The sequence below is a fragment of the Tursiops truncatus genome, chromosome 1 (genome assembly GCF_011762595.2).
Source record: "Tursiops truncatus isolate mTurTru1 chromosome 1, mTurTru1.mat.Y, whole genome shotgun sequence".
NCBI classification, from domain to species: Eukaryota; Metazoa; Chordata; class Mammalia; order Artiodactyla; family Delphinidae; genus Tursiops; species Tursiops truncatus.
In genome coordinates, this window is record NC_047034.1 from 133838891 (window position 1) to 133853832 (window position 14942).

At 40.5% G+C, this 14942-nt stretch overlaps 1 protein-coding gene across 14 annotated transcripts in view; it reads right to left on the reverse strand.

Moving 5' to 3' along the window:
- The window catches only part of FGGY (FGGY carbohydrate kinase domain containing), a 433125-nt gene extending 419127 nt beyond the window's left edge, over nt 1-13998 (reverse strand). For 4 of the 14 annotated variants that reach the window (XM_019942366.3, XM_019942367.3, XM_073789204.1 and 1 more), the window contains exon 1: nt 13628-13648. The gene's annotated coding sequence lies outside the window, so the exon portion shown is untranslated. Of the gene's footprint in view, nt 1-13627; nt 13748-13858 lie in introns of those variants that run through there. The other 10 variants (XR_012324582.1, XM_073789195.1, XM_033865760.2 and 7 more) reach the window with 5 other exon arrangements.
- Between the last annotated feature and the right edge of the window lie 944 nt (nt 13999-14942).

Consider the following 14942-nt stretch of genomic DNA (forward strand, 5'->3'; position numbering starts at 1 on the left):
AGCTCAAATTCCAGTAAACCAATGTTAAGTGCTTTTTCTAAGCCAGGACACTAGGAATAGGAAGCTGAAAAATATATCATTTCTGATTTTAAAGAGCTGACAATTTAATGTAAGAAGCTGATTTTTGAAAGTCAAATGGTGATGCCTCAAGTTATGCCTTGTTGATGTACTTCAAGCTCAACCTAATGCACCTGGTAATATTACACATGGCAGTAAGCTGGCTCCAGATTGCCATCGGAATCTCAGCTATACTCTTGAAGCCAAGCATCTTATTCCAACTCCACCTTTCTCTGCAGAATACAGAGACGTTAGCTGGTAAAAGAAGCACCAGTTTATTGTTTTCATCACTGTTCCAATCATTGAATCAGAAACCCAGTATTTTTCAGGATGTTGAGGATCTGCATGCTTTGGACTGAGCCCATTTTTAAAGACAATACGCGGTGACTGGGGGAGGGATGTGTTATTAAATCAGACAGAAGAACGGCTGGCTGTCCTTTTAAATTCAAAGATGGATTCCAACAGGCAGAAAAGGCAAAACTCCCCAAATCCTCATGCCTGCCTCCCAATGTGGCAGCCACAGGGATCAACTCTGAGGCAGTCCTGGATGGTGGCCAAAACCCACCACCCTCCAAGAGCCACACAGGCAACAGCACAACAGCTGACGCAAAGAAAACACAAACCCCAACCATGTTGAGGCCAAATGCACAGTATAGGCCCTAACGAAATCATGGATGGAAAATCTGACGCATCAAAGGACATCCCCAAACTCCAAAAACAAACATCACCTCAAAGCAGATTAAACTTTGAGTCTCCCATGTCCTCTTCCATAAAACCTTGCTTACGCTCTCTTCTCTTCAATACTTGTGAGCCAATAAAGCAGCTCCTGACTTGTTAAAATGCCTTCCAAGCCCTTTAATAGCCCTTCCAAGTTATTCTCTTTGCAGAGAAAGGGAGAGGGGGGCCCACATTTATGACACCCACTCTTCCCTCATTTACAGGGGAGGACACTCAAATCCTGAGAGGAGCGATAACCGGCGGATGGTCACGACGCCTGGAGAGGAAGGCGGCTGTACTCAAATTCAGGTTTGCCTAAGCCAGAGCAGGACTCTTATCCACCCCTGAAATGACTTGGCATTCCTTCCCTAACCAAGCTGCTTTCATCCTGGACACACTCAGAACACAATTACAAGTCTGTTCATCCTGTGAAAACTTCTCAGACACTCAACCATCAGAAACGCCCCCTCCATGCTCTGATTAATAACCACCACCTATGTCACTATAAATGCTACTGTGAGAAACATTAGATATTAACTGAGAATGTTCTGGCCCCCTACTTCCTTCTACCTGGAGACAAGCACAGCGTGTGTCATGCAGTAATAGGGGAATTCCTGGGATGTGAGGGAGGGAGAAATTATTAATGTATAAAATAGTCAAATACCTTTTGAAATAAAAAGCCTCTAAAAACTCTCCGTCCCTGGAGAGTTCTAGAAGCACCATCAGCAAGCCTCTCTTGTGTGTAAAGCACTGCACCCCTTCCCAGGTCAATCATCCTCCTTGACCCAGAGCCCCATTCCCACAGACACACGCACGGAGGGGAGAAGAAAGATGGGGTCTATCTTTCACAAACCCAATTCACAGCCTGAGTTCACTAAAAGCCAAAGCCTGAATCTGACGGCCTCTTACTCTCATGCCAGGACCCTGGAAGCAGAAAAGTGGCAGAACAGACACACAGAGAGCCAGGGCTGGTGTCCTGATTCTAAATGCAAAGTTATTATAGTTTAACCCCATAAGCCAATTACAAAGCTATGCGCATAACAGGGAAAATTACAGGCAAACTTAGTGATTTTTTATTGTCAAGTGGACTCTTCTTTGTAATACATGAATTCCTACCTCTCTTGGAGTTCTGAACAATTTGTTAAATATATATGTAGTTTATCTCCCTCTTTCACTTTCTTCTCCAAGAGGCTGCTGTTGATTTGTTGACATAATTAACTATAAAATAATATTCTACAGAACTAATCAGACCTTCAAAGCAATATCATTATCATTAGCATATTGGCCCAAATCCACAGCTTTTCTCAGAAAGTCACTCAAATAAAAACAACAGAAGAACCCACCAACCTTGATGACTGCTGTCAGACGTCAGTAAATTCAGGAAGGGCTCAGGGCAGTACAGTATTAGGTAGCGCAACAAAACCCAGTCCTTGCACCATCTTGCAAAATTCCTCCCTTGAAGACAGCGCCCAGCCTGAGGCTGGCTGAGGCCTCTGGTCTAGTCTTGTGTTTACCCGTTTATCAAGAATGGCCAGGTGGCTTCAAGGTCCAGGGTGAAAGGCCTAAAGAATGAGTTACTGGAAGATTATTGGACAGCTTGCCCCTCCAGAAACACGCCCTGTTAAAATTGCCAAGAGCTACACCGTAAGCTTAAACACCATCAGTACTGCCTCTGCCCAAAGTAAGGCCCAAGTTCTTTCTTTGGCCCACAAGGCCCTCAACGCTACGGCTCTGCCTGTGCCTCTCACCTTACCTCCCTGCCTCCTCCCTGACTGCAACCCCTGAGGCTCCAACTCTACAAAGCTACTAGCAGTCCCTCAAATGAAGGTTTGGTGCCTCTGTTCATACTGTTCTCTCCTCCTTGTGATGGAGGAAATAAAAACTTGCAGTTCACAGAAAAAGACATACAATGCATACATGTCAACCTTCAGCCTCACAAATAATGGAGGGAAATGCAAATCAAAAGAATACTGAGATATAATCGTACACCTTAAAAAATGGGAAGAAAATGAAAATGCTAGTACCCATCTTTGGCAAGAGTTTGGGGAAAAAGGCAGTTTCAGACACTTTTAGTGGGAGAATAATTGGTTCAACCTCCTTTCTGTTTTCAAAATCTACCCTTTTACCCAAGAGTTGAACTTCTAAGCATTTAAGATTGGCTCATCTAAAAGATGTATACAAAAATGTCCATTTCAACTTTCTTTTTTTTAAAGGCAAGGGCACACTCACAAAAACCCTGGAAACAAATTCAATGTTTATTTATAGGGGAATTGCTAAAACTGATACAGAAGCAGCTGTTAAAAACAATGAAAAACTAAAGAAAATTGCTAATTATATGTTATTAAGTAAAAATGCAAGTTCTTAGACACCATAGTATGAACGCATTTGTATTAACTCTGTAAACAGGAAAAGCAACAGTGGTTCTCAAACTGTGATCTCCAGAGGAGCAGCAACAGCATCGCCAGTGAACATGTTAGAAATGCAAATTCGGGCTTCCCTAGTGGCGCAGCGGTCGAGAGTCCGCCTGCCAATGCAGAGGACACGGGTTTGTGCCCCGGTCCGGGAAGATCCCACATGCCGCGGAGCGGCTGGGCCCGTGAGCCATGGCCGCTGAGCCTGTGCGTCCAGAGCCTGTGCTCCGCAATGGGAGAGGCCACAGCAGTGAGAGGCCTGCGTACCGCAAAAAAAAAAAAAAAAAGAAAAGAAAGAAATGCAAATTCTCAGGCTCCAGCCCAGATCTACTGATTCAGAAACTCTGGGGAGTGCGGCTCACATCTGCCAGGCTACCCTGACAGATGCTAAAGTTTGAGAACCACTGTATTGTATAAGGACCTAACATACAAAACTTCAGGAAGAATATGCAAAAGCCTGCTTACTGCAGTGACATCTAGGGAAAAGAAATGCGGTGGAAGCTTGAAGGGCAATTTTTAACTTCCCCTCTCTGTGCTGTTTGAATTTTCACAACACGCAGCTAGTACTATAATAAGAAGAAAGATCCTCGTACTGAGTTGAATTCTACTTTATATGGCTTCCACCCTCTAGTCCTCATTTTTATCCCACGGGATCAGCCACCTAACCTCCTTTGGGTGAGCTATCCCTTCAAACGTTTTAAGATGACTCTCACGACCTCCTGAGTCTTCTTTCCTCTTTGCTATATACTTTTAGCTCCTATAACCCCTCCATGCCGTGGCTTTTCCTAAAATAAAGAGGGAGGAAGAAGGGATACGGGGCACTTGGTACATTTAACAAGAATGATCTTCAGATACCCATGTTCCCACATGATGCTGTGTGGAGATGAGGGAAGCTGGGCTAGTAGCCCACCGTGAGCACACAGCAGGTCTTCTCTACCTTCCTGGAGGCCCCCTAGATGCAACACATGTTGGGACAAATCAGTAGCCCATCCAGCCCAATACCCAATCTCGGACACTAACATCAGAACAACTTGTTCAGGAGAAAAGGGAAGGGGACCTGGGGTGTCTTCACAAAGTCCCTTTGAAGGTGGGCTTTGAGGTAGCCCTCTTCAAATACCCTACTCTTCCTTTAATAGGTCCCTAGAAATCAGTGTTATCTATTAATATGTCCTGTCAATAGGTACCTTCACATGAATCGCAATGTTTCTCAAACTCATATTTTGTACCAACCCTCGTCTTGGATCAACAGATTTTGCGTGAGCATTTTCTCTCTTCCAGGACTGGTACTAGTGACTTAGTAGACAGCTTTGCTGATCCTCCCAACAACTTTGGAGGGTCCACAACGCAGAGATGGGGTAACTAAGGTTCTGTGCATTTAGGTCACTTGCCCAATGTCACAGAGTCGGTAAAAAACAGAGAGGGTCTTCAACCCCATGCTCTGTCCACTATGTCACATGATGATTTAAAACAGCCGACCAACAGCCACACTCTAATATCAAAGTTGGCCACGTAATTCTACAATCCCAGAATGTGGTAAACTACATTGAGTTTGGTGTATATAAATCATGCTTGATTTTATAATTTGCCTTCTCAACTTTCATCCCCCATAGCTGACCAGAAACTGAGTCCTTTCTTAATCTCTTCATCCCATGGCCAGTGAAGCAGAATTCAAGATACTCAGCTCTCAGCCTGGTCTGCAACAGATTTCAGTGTAACTCAGCCCAAAATCCAGATTGCCCAAGGGACTGGCAACACATACGTTTAGTCTGAATGATTTCTACTTTATTTTTCCACTCTGCCTAAACCCAGCCCACACACACAGCACTGCATATGTACCTGCTGTATGAACTCTGCTTCATTTTGTCATCCATGTTGTTAAGAACTTTCTAAATAATTTAAGTTGATGAAGGGGTTATAGGACCTCCAGGGTCCTATATAAATCCCTTCCTCATAACCTCAAATAGTCCCTTTTAAAATTTTCTTCAAAAATTCCAGTTGAGGACCTCCACTTCTAGCCAAGATGGAGTAACAGGCACCATATTTACCTTCCCACCTAAAACAACTAAAATAATGAATACAGGAAACAAAGGTTCTCGGGACACTGGACATCAGGCAAAAAACTACAGTAATCTCAAAGAGATGGGGAAAAAATGAGGTATCCTAAAACTGCTCAAGCTTAATGCCTGGGACAGAGGACACAGAAGAGGAAATCCATACCAAGCCCTGCAGTTTCCCTAATTGAGGAGCCAGAGCTAGAGGTCTAAGTAGAACAAGGAGGCTAGAATTCTTGGGGCAAAGTACAAGACAGGAGAGAGATGCACAGGAGGATGTGCTCCTGAAGTATTCAGGAGAGTACCAATCACTGTATGTATGTGAGGAAACTATGTGAGCCAGAAGCACTCAAAAGGATCACAGAGAACAATCAGTGGATTTCACACAGGGCCATGAATAGTGCCTATTCAGACCAGCCAGTGTGGAAAACCTCATAATTAACAGGGCATGGGGTAGAGTACACAGAAGGGTTTTACCTCAGCAGTGAAGAAGAATTAGCCCTACTCAACAAAGCTTAAAGCAAGACTCAAAAGGATAGAACTGTTTCCAAATAACTTACTCATGCCCCAAAACAAAGCTCAAGTGTATTTATAGAAATACAAAAAATATCTAGCACTGAAAAGGGTAAAATACATAATGTCTGATATTCAACCAAAAATTACCAGGCATGCAGAGAAGCAGGAAAATACTACTAAAATGAGAAACATCAGTGGACACTGACCTAGAATTGACACATTTGATAGAACTAGTAGACACATATTAAAACAGCTATCATACCTGAATTTCATATGTTCAAAAAGCTAAAGGAAAGAGTGAACTTACAAGTTCACACATGCAAGATTTCAAAAAAGACTCAAGTTGAGATTCTAGAAATGAAAACTAAAATGTTTGAGATGAAAAGTTAACTATATGAGATTAGATAACACAGAAGATTAGTAACCTTCAAGACACAGTAATAGAAGCTATCTAAAATATAACAAAGAGAAAAAAAGATTTTGAAAAAATAAACAGAGCATCAGTGAGCTGTGGAAAATGTCAAGTGGCCTAATATATGTGAAATGGGAATACCTGAAAGAGAGAACAAAGAAGGGACCAGGAGAAATATATGAGACAAAATGGACACAAATTTTCCAAATCTGATGAAAACTATAAACCCATATAATCACGAATATCAATGAACCCCAAGCACAAGAAATATAAAGAAAACTAAACCAAGAAACATCATAATTAAATTGTTCAAAACCAATGATAAAGAGAAAAACTTAAAAGCGGTCAGGGTGGGGGGTGGCAGATTACGCAAAAAAGAAAAATAACCCATGAGAATGACAATGGATTTCTTATCAGAAATAATGCAAGCTATGAGACAGTAGAGCAAGATCTTTGAAGGACTAAAAGAAAAAAACTTTATATCTAGAATTCTTTACGCTGTGAAAAAATCTTTCAAAACTAAAGCTGAAATAAAGATTTTATCAGACATACCAAAAATGACATACCAAAATTCACCACCAGCAGAACTGCACCACAAGAAGTGGGGAAAAATAATATCACATGGAAATCTGGATCCATAAAATGCAAGGAAGAGCATAAAGGTAACTATGTGGTACATATAAAGACTTCTAAATATTTTTTGAATGTCTTAAAAAGAGAGTTGCTTAAAACTAAAATAATAACCGTGTATTGTGGGGTTTAAAACATATATGGAAGTAAAATATACAACATGAAATAGCAGTAGCACAAAGGCTATGAGACAAGAATTAGAAATACATTGTTATATGGTTTTATATTACATATGAAGTGGTATAATACCACTTGAAAGTTGACTCTGATAAATTAAAGATGTACACTATAAACCTTAAAGCAACCACTAAAATAATATCTGAAAAAAGGATATGCCTAATTAGCCAATAAAGGGGGAATATGGAATTTAAAAAAATTAATCTAAAAGAAGACAAAAAAAGAGAGAAAAGAGACCAAGAAACAGATGGAACAAATAGAAAAAAAAAGCAAGATGATATGTTTAAAACAAACCACATGAATTGCATTATATATAGTCTAAACACCCTAATTAAAAAGCAGAGATTGTTAGGCCTTGCTTTGTTACGCAGTCTAACTATATGCTGCCTATAAGAAGCCCACTTTAAATATAAGGAGACAAATAGGTTAAAAAGCAGAAGGAAGAAAAGATGTACCATAAAAGAGCAATCAAAAGAAAGCTGAAGTTTGCTGTATTAACATAACATTAAGTAGATTTTAAAGCAAAAATATTATCAGGAATAATGATTAAGTAGCTATCAGAGCAAAACATATCATCAGAAATTATGAAATAATAAAGGGGATGATTCACCAAGATGACCTAAAAATCCTAAATATTAACGCACATAATAACAGAGCATCAGAATACATAAAGCAAAATCTGATAGAACTGCAAGGAGAAATGCATATGTCTACAATTATCATGAGAGAATTAAATATGTCACTCAATAATTGGTAGAACAGATAGACAGAAAATCAGCAAGTATATAAAACATTAAGAGTAGTCAATGAAGCTGCCTAATTGACATGTAAAAAGCACTCTACCCAACAGGAGGAGACTACACATTCTTTTCAAGTGTACGCGGAACATTTACCAAGACAGACCACATTCTGAGCCATGAAACAAGTCTCAAAAAGTTAAAAGGATTCAAGTCATACCAAGTACTCTCTGTGACTACAGCGGAATTAAAAGTCAATAATAGTTAGATATGTGGAACATCCTCAAATATTTGGAAACTGAATAACACACTTCTATATAACCATAGGTCAAAAAGACATTTAAAACAACTAGAAAGTATATTCACTGAATGAAAATAAAAACAGCAAAAGTTGTGGGATGCAGTTGAAGCAATACTTAGAAATTTACAGCATCAAATGCCTATCTTAGAAAAGTCTCAAGTAAATGACCTTAATTTCCACCTTAATAAATTAGAAAGAAATGAGTAAGAGGAGCCCAATGTTAACAGAAGAAAGGAAATAATAAATTTTAGAGCAGAAATCAGTAAGTTAAAAAAGAAAAGGAAAACAATAAAGAAAATAAATGAAACCAAAAGCTGGTTCTTTGAGATGATCAATAATATTAATAAATTTCTGGCCAGAATGATCAAGAAAATAAAGAGAAAAGAGACAAATAACCAGTCTTAGGAATGAGGAGATGAAATTACAACAGATTCTATAAATATTAAAATGATAATAAGGGGATATTATGAGCAACTTAGATGATATGTACAAATTCCTTGAAATACACAAACTATCAAACCTCATTCAAGGAGAAACAGATAATCTGAATAGTCCTATATTATTAAATCAGTTGACTTCTCCTTCTCCCCCATAAAAAAACTCCAAGCCCAATGGCTTCACTGATGAATTCTACTAGATATTTTAGAAAAGAAATAATGGCAATTCTACACAAATTCTTACAGAAAACTGAAAAGAAGGAAATACTTGCCTGTTCATTCTATGAGGCCAGAATTATCTTGATAACAAAACTTAAAATACAAGGAAAGAAACTATATCAATACCCATCATTAACACAGATGCAAATATTCTTAAAATTTTAGCAAATAGAACAGAATCCAACAAAATATAAAAAGGATAATATAGGTCCTGGGATTTATCTCAGGAATACAAAGTTAATTTAACATTCCCCCCCCAAAAAATGAATGTAATTAATCATATTAAGACTGAAAAATTATGATCTCAATAGTTACAGAAAAAAGCAACTGACAAAATGCAATACCCATTCTTCATTTAAAAAAAAAACAAAGAAAAAAACGTTTCAGCAAAGATGGAATAGAATGGAACTTCCTAAACCTGATAAAGAGCTTCTACAAAAAATATACAACTAACATCATAAATCATAATGCTGAAGATATGAATGCTTTTCCCTAAGCTCAGGAACAAGGCAAGACATTTGCTCTCATCACTTCTACACAACACTGCGTGGAGATTCTAGCCAGCGCATTATAGCAAGAAAAATAAAAGACATCCTCATTGAAAGGAAAAAGTAAAACTGTCTTTATTCACAGATAACATGATCACATAAAGAATCTGATGGTACCCACAAAAAAGCTATTAGAGCTAATAAGTCAGTTAGCAAGATGGCAGGATACATGATCAATATATAAGTAGTAACAAACAATTGAAAGTTGAAATCTAAGAAGACAATACTGTTTACAATAGCGTCAAAAAATGTGAAATACCTACAGATAACCTGACAAAGACCCATCTACTGAAAGCTAAAAGACACTGCTGAGAGAAATTAAGGAAGACCTAAATAAATGAACAGATATACTGTGTCCATGGGTCAGAAAACTCAATATTTAAGAAGTCAATTCTCTCCCCAAACTAATGTATAAATTAAATGAAGTTCCAATTCAAATCTCAACAGGCCTTTATTTTGAATCTGACAAAATGACTGTAAAATGGAAATGTAACAGATGCAGAATAACCAATATAACTTTTAAAAAGAACAAAGTTGAAGGACTTATACTACCTGATTTTAATACTTATTACAAAACTACAGTCATCAAAACTAAGTGGTACTAGCATTAAAACAGACAAAGAAATCAATGGAACAAAATAAAACATCCAAAAATGGGCCCACATATACAAATGGTAAATTGATTCTGATCAAAGGTACAAAGACAATTCAATGGAGAAAGGATAGATTTTTTAGCAAATGGTGCTGGAACAACTGATACCATATGAAAAAAAAAAAACTTTGTCCACATCTGGTCCTACAGGTTAACATGAAATGGATCCTGGATTTAATGTAAAATAAAAAACAATAAAGCTTCTTAAAAGAAAAATGGGAGAAAATATTTGAGATCTCAGGCTAGGCATGATTTCTAAGATACCAAAACCATGATCCATAAAGGAATAAACTGATAAAATTTACATTATCAAAATTACAAATTGATAAATTAGACTTCAGCAAAATTAAGAACTCTGCTTTTCAAAAGACACTGCTAAGAAAATGAAACTATAAGCCACGAAATGGGATAAAATATTTGCAAATCACAGCTGTGATAAAGAACTTATTAATGAGAATATATATAAAAACCTCTGGGGCTTCCCTGGTGGCGCAGTGGTTGAGAGTCCGCCTGCCGATGCAGTGGACACGGGTTCGTGCCCCGGTGCGGGAAGATCCCACGTGCCGCGGAGCGGCTAGGCCCGTGAGCCATGGCCGCGGAGCCTGCGCGTCCGGAGCCTGTGCTCCACAACGGGCAAGGCCACAACGGTGAAAGGCCCGCATACCGCAAAAAACAACAACCAAAAAAACCTCTTGAAAGTCAATAAGGAAACAAACAGCCCATTTTTAAAAAGTGGACAAAAGAAATAAACACTTCAGCCAAGAAGATATATGAAATATACACAGGGAAATAAGCAACATGATAAGAAGTTTGAAATTATTAGTCATCAGGGAAGTGCACAATACAACCCCATGAGAGGATTCCACATTATTAGAATAGCTAAAATTTAAAAGAGTGATCACACCAGTTGGAGCAACTGGAATCACTTTGAAATACGGTTTGGCTGTTTCTTAAGTTAAATATACACCTACCATGTGAACTAGCTGTTCCACTTTTAAGTATTTAACTAATAGAAATGAAGGTTGTACAAAGACATTTATACAAATATGGATACCGGCTTTATTTGTAGTAGCCAAAAAGCAGCAAATAATCCAAATGTCCATCAGTGGGTTAGTGGATAAACTAAATATGGTACAGTTGTACTCAGAAAAAAAAAAAAAACACTATGTATGCACACATAACCTGGATAAACTCAAGAGGATTATGCTAAGGAAAAGCCACCGCACACAAAAGATACATATTGTATGACCCCACAGATAAAATCCTAAAAGAGTTTAAATAGTGACAGAAACAACTCACTGGTTCTTGGAGGGATTAGAAAGGGGCATGAGCAATCTTTGGGGGTATTAGAAATGTTCTTTATCTTGATTGTAATGATGGTTTTATGGATAAATACAGACATTGAAACTTCTCAAATTAGACACTTTATATATGTACAGTTTACTGTATGTCACGTATACCTCAATAAAGCTGTTGAAAAATATCCTAGTGGGGAATGCCTTTTCTTTCCTGTGGTACCTTGACTGCTACATCCTTTCTTCATCCCCTACATTCAATCAGTAATTAATTCCTAACCATTCTATTCTAATCTCTCTCCTCTAGTCACATAGCTACTACACTAACACATCTCTCACCTGCATTATAATAGCCTCTCTCCAATGTTCACCACTCCAATTCATTCTCCACCCTGCAGCCAGAATTAACTTTCTAAAACACAAATCTGACAGTGTCACTTCAATAGCTGCTGCTTGCTCTGGAGATGCATTTCAAACTCCCTTAACCTGATTCACCTGACCTTCCCTGATCTGGGCTTTTCACTCTCCCAAACCTCCTTTCTGGTGATTTCCCCTTACCCTTTCCAGTCCGCCCATACTAATCAACAATGCACCAGACTTGCATAGCTTTGCCCATGCTGTTCCAAGTCAGATAATCCCCTTTCCTCTGTCTTTCTCCAACCCAATCACACCGATGCTTTGCAACTCAACTTGGGTATTATCTCCTCTGAGAAGTTTTCAATAAAAGCCTATATTGGGCCATTTGGACTTCTCTCAACTGCTGAGAATCCTTTTTTTTTTAATTTTTATTGGAGTATACTTGATTTACAATGTTATGTTAGTTTCAAGTGTACAGCAAAGTGAATCAGTTCTACATATACATCTATCCACTCTTTTTTTAGATTCTTTTCCCATACAGCCCATTAGAGAGGAGAATCTTCTTCTACTTTGCTACAGCACTAAGCTCACTATCATATAATCTCCCTTCCCAGACTAGACAGAAGCAGACTGGATGAAAGCTTGAAAGCAAAGACCAAGTCTTGTTCATCCTTGCTTTCCCAGAGCCTACCACAATGCCAGGCCAAGAACACATTCCCAAATTAGTGAACAAACGAATGAACACAAGAGCTGGTTTGGATGACCGCCTCTTACATCAGCTGGGTTGACTCTAAATTCCACCTTTTAAAAATATGCGCAGGTAAGAGGTTGAATAATCTCTGTAGTACATTCTGGTAAAATAATTATTTCAAATACTTTGCGTGGGGGGGTAGTGGTCCCACTCCGGCTGTGAGCTTAAGGGTAAGATTCACTACTTCAAACTGTTTTCAGAACCAGCTGGTAATTGACTGTGATTTGAACCAAGTGAAAGGTTAGGGAAAGAGAAGCAGATTCCAGGAAAAGACAAGGCCCACAGTAAAAATTAACACAGCCTGGAAGAAGGCTCAGTCTCCTCCCAGTAAACTTCTTAATTTCATCCAGAAAGACACAGATCTCCACCCTCTGAGTTACTCCTTTCTCCCAATACACATGTTTTGACTTCCAAATCCAGCAGGGAGGCTCCCAACCTCCCTCCCCCTCAAAATCAATCTCCAGGCCCTTCTCACCCTCTGTTCCCTCAATCATCCTTAATAAGAGTTCTTGGAGCCTCCCACCAGGAGGCCCTCCTCAGCTGGCTCTCTCCAAGAGCCAGGCCAGTGGCCACCAAGTCAAAAGCCAACCACAGGACCTCATTAACAGGAGATTCCCAGAAGACCAGGAGGCAGTCAAAAGGCTGGAAGACCCAGCTGGCAACTTAAAAAGTACAATTTCAGGATATGCAGTCGGTGGATCATAGGAAAGAGGGGAAAAGCAAGCAAAACAAAACAAAGCAGAATTCTACCATCTATATACCAGTTACAAACTAAGAGAAGGCTTGCCTTCTTTCTTACTGACTTGTGGTTCAAAAGCATAATCACTCTCTCCCTCCTGATATCCTATTTTAAAAAGTAACCTAATAATGACTGCTCTTCCTTATCTTGGAAATTACTTGACTTTTTAATTTAGAGACGAAATTAGTTAAGACATGAGAAGTGCTTTAGTGGAAAATAGCCAATGATTAGGGAAATTCACCATTTTGCATCTTGTTCGTCTTAAAAAGAAAGGACTTTAATAAAAATAGAAAGACACTCCTAGGCCTTTCCTACCCAGGATAACTGTAGCCAAAGAGCATTATACCATCTAAACTAAATTGCACCTCAAACATTACCATAAGCTGCTGAAAGCTACAAGCAGCACTGGCCTTAAAATGCCTTAGGTAGCCAGACTGGAATTAAAAGGTTCAAAAATGCCTGGGGAAATGTCCTAAAATACGGTGGGAAGCGGGGAGAGAAAAAATTAACATAGTTAACTGGATAGTGATGACAGGGGACCCCGGGTTCCAGACATCTCCTAGGCAGCGTTAGGGATGCAGTAAAGGCCCACCCTTCTCTTGAGTGGCCGTACGCCTCACCCAGGAGCGGACACAGTGGACTCAACAAGGTCTCGGGGGCCAACGCACAGCTGGCGTTGGCGTTAAGACTCAGGCGGCCAGAGGAGGAAGAGGAGGCGGCAGCGACTGCGGGAAAGGGGAGGGAGGCTTGGGCCCGGGTGCGCTCTCGAGCTGGAGAACGTGCGCGCCGCGAGCCTGCGCTTTTGCTAAAGCCCCTGATACACATGTGGGACTGGGCGGAGGGTCACTTACTTGTCCAATCTGAAATTACATTTTAGCTAGCGCGGCCCTGCCGATAACCGCGCGGAGCCGCACCAAGCCTCGGTTGGGCGGTCCGACCCGCCCTCCGCGCGGCCCCGCCCCCGCCCCCGCCGGCCACGGCCCCTGTAAAGCTCGCCCCGATTGGCCCTTTGAACGGGACCCGGGATTGGCCCGCGCCTGCGCCCTGCCGTGGCCTCCTGCGGCGGTCGCCTGTCGGTTGGAGTGGACTGCATCCTCTTCCGGCTTCTTCCCGCCTCCCCGAGGTTTTTTTTTTTTTTTTTTTTTTTTGGTACGCGGGCTTCTCACTGTTCTGGCCTCTCCCGTTGCGGAGCACAGGCTCCAGACGCACAGGCTCAGCGGCCATGGATCACAGGCCTAGCCGCTCCGCGGCATGTGGGATCTTCCCGGACCGGGGCACGAACCCGTATCCCTTGCATCGGCAGGCGGACCCTCAACCACTGCGCCACCAGGGAAGGCTTCCCCCGAGCTTTTAAAGGCCTGAAGTGGGCTCAGTCCTCTCAGGCCGAGAGTTTCCTAGTCTGGGGGCTCTCCTCGCAGAACTCACCCACGCAGACTCCCCTCGGCCGCTGTTGGGTACATGTCCGACGTGTATCCTGTAACTTCGCTTCTCAACCATGCACTGAACACCAAGACTCTTGCAGACAGGTGTTAAAATAAATTAGCAATAATAATATTTATTGAATGCTTACTTTGCATGAGGTCTTGTTCCCGAGATACTTTACGAAAATGTTCTCAACCAATTTTGTGAACAACCTTCTGAAAAGGTGTCAGTTTGTAAATGTACAAAACAAATGAGCCTCAGCCTCTAAGGAAGTTACAGTCTGGTGGGTCCTGGACACACCTATGTCATTTAATCTTCATGATCCTTACCTTTCCAGTTAGCTAGGTACTATTTGTCCATAGTTTACAGATGCAAAGAGTAGGAAACGTTTTTTAGCTTGTTTTGAGACTCACAATAAGTAACAGGAGGGAAGATTCCAACCTGAGCTCAAACATAAGACATGTCTATTAAAAAGGCAGGCTCCCAAGCTGATGGGACTGAGATTTGGAAGAT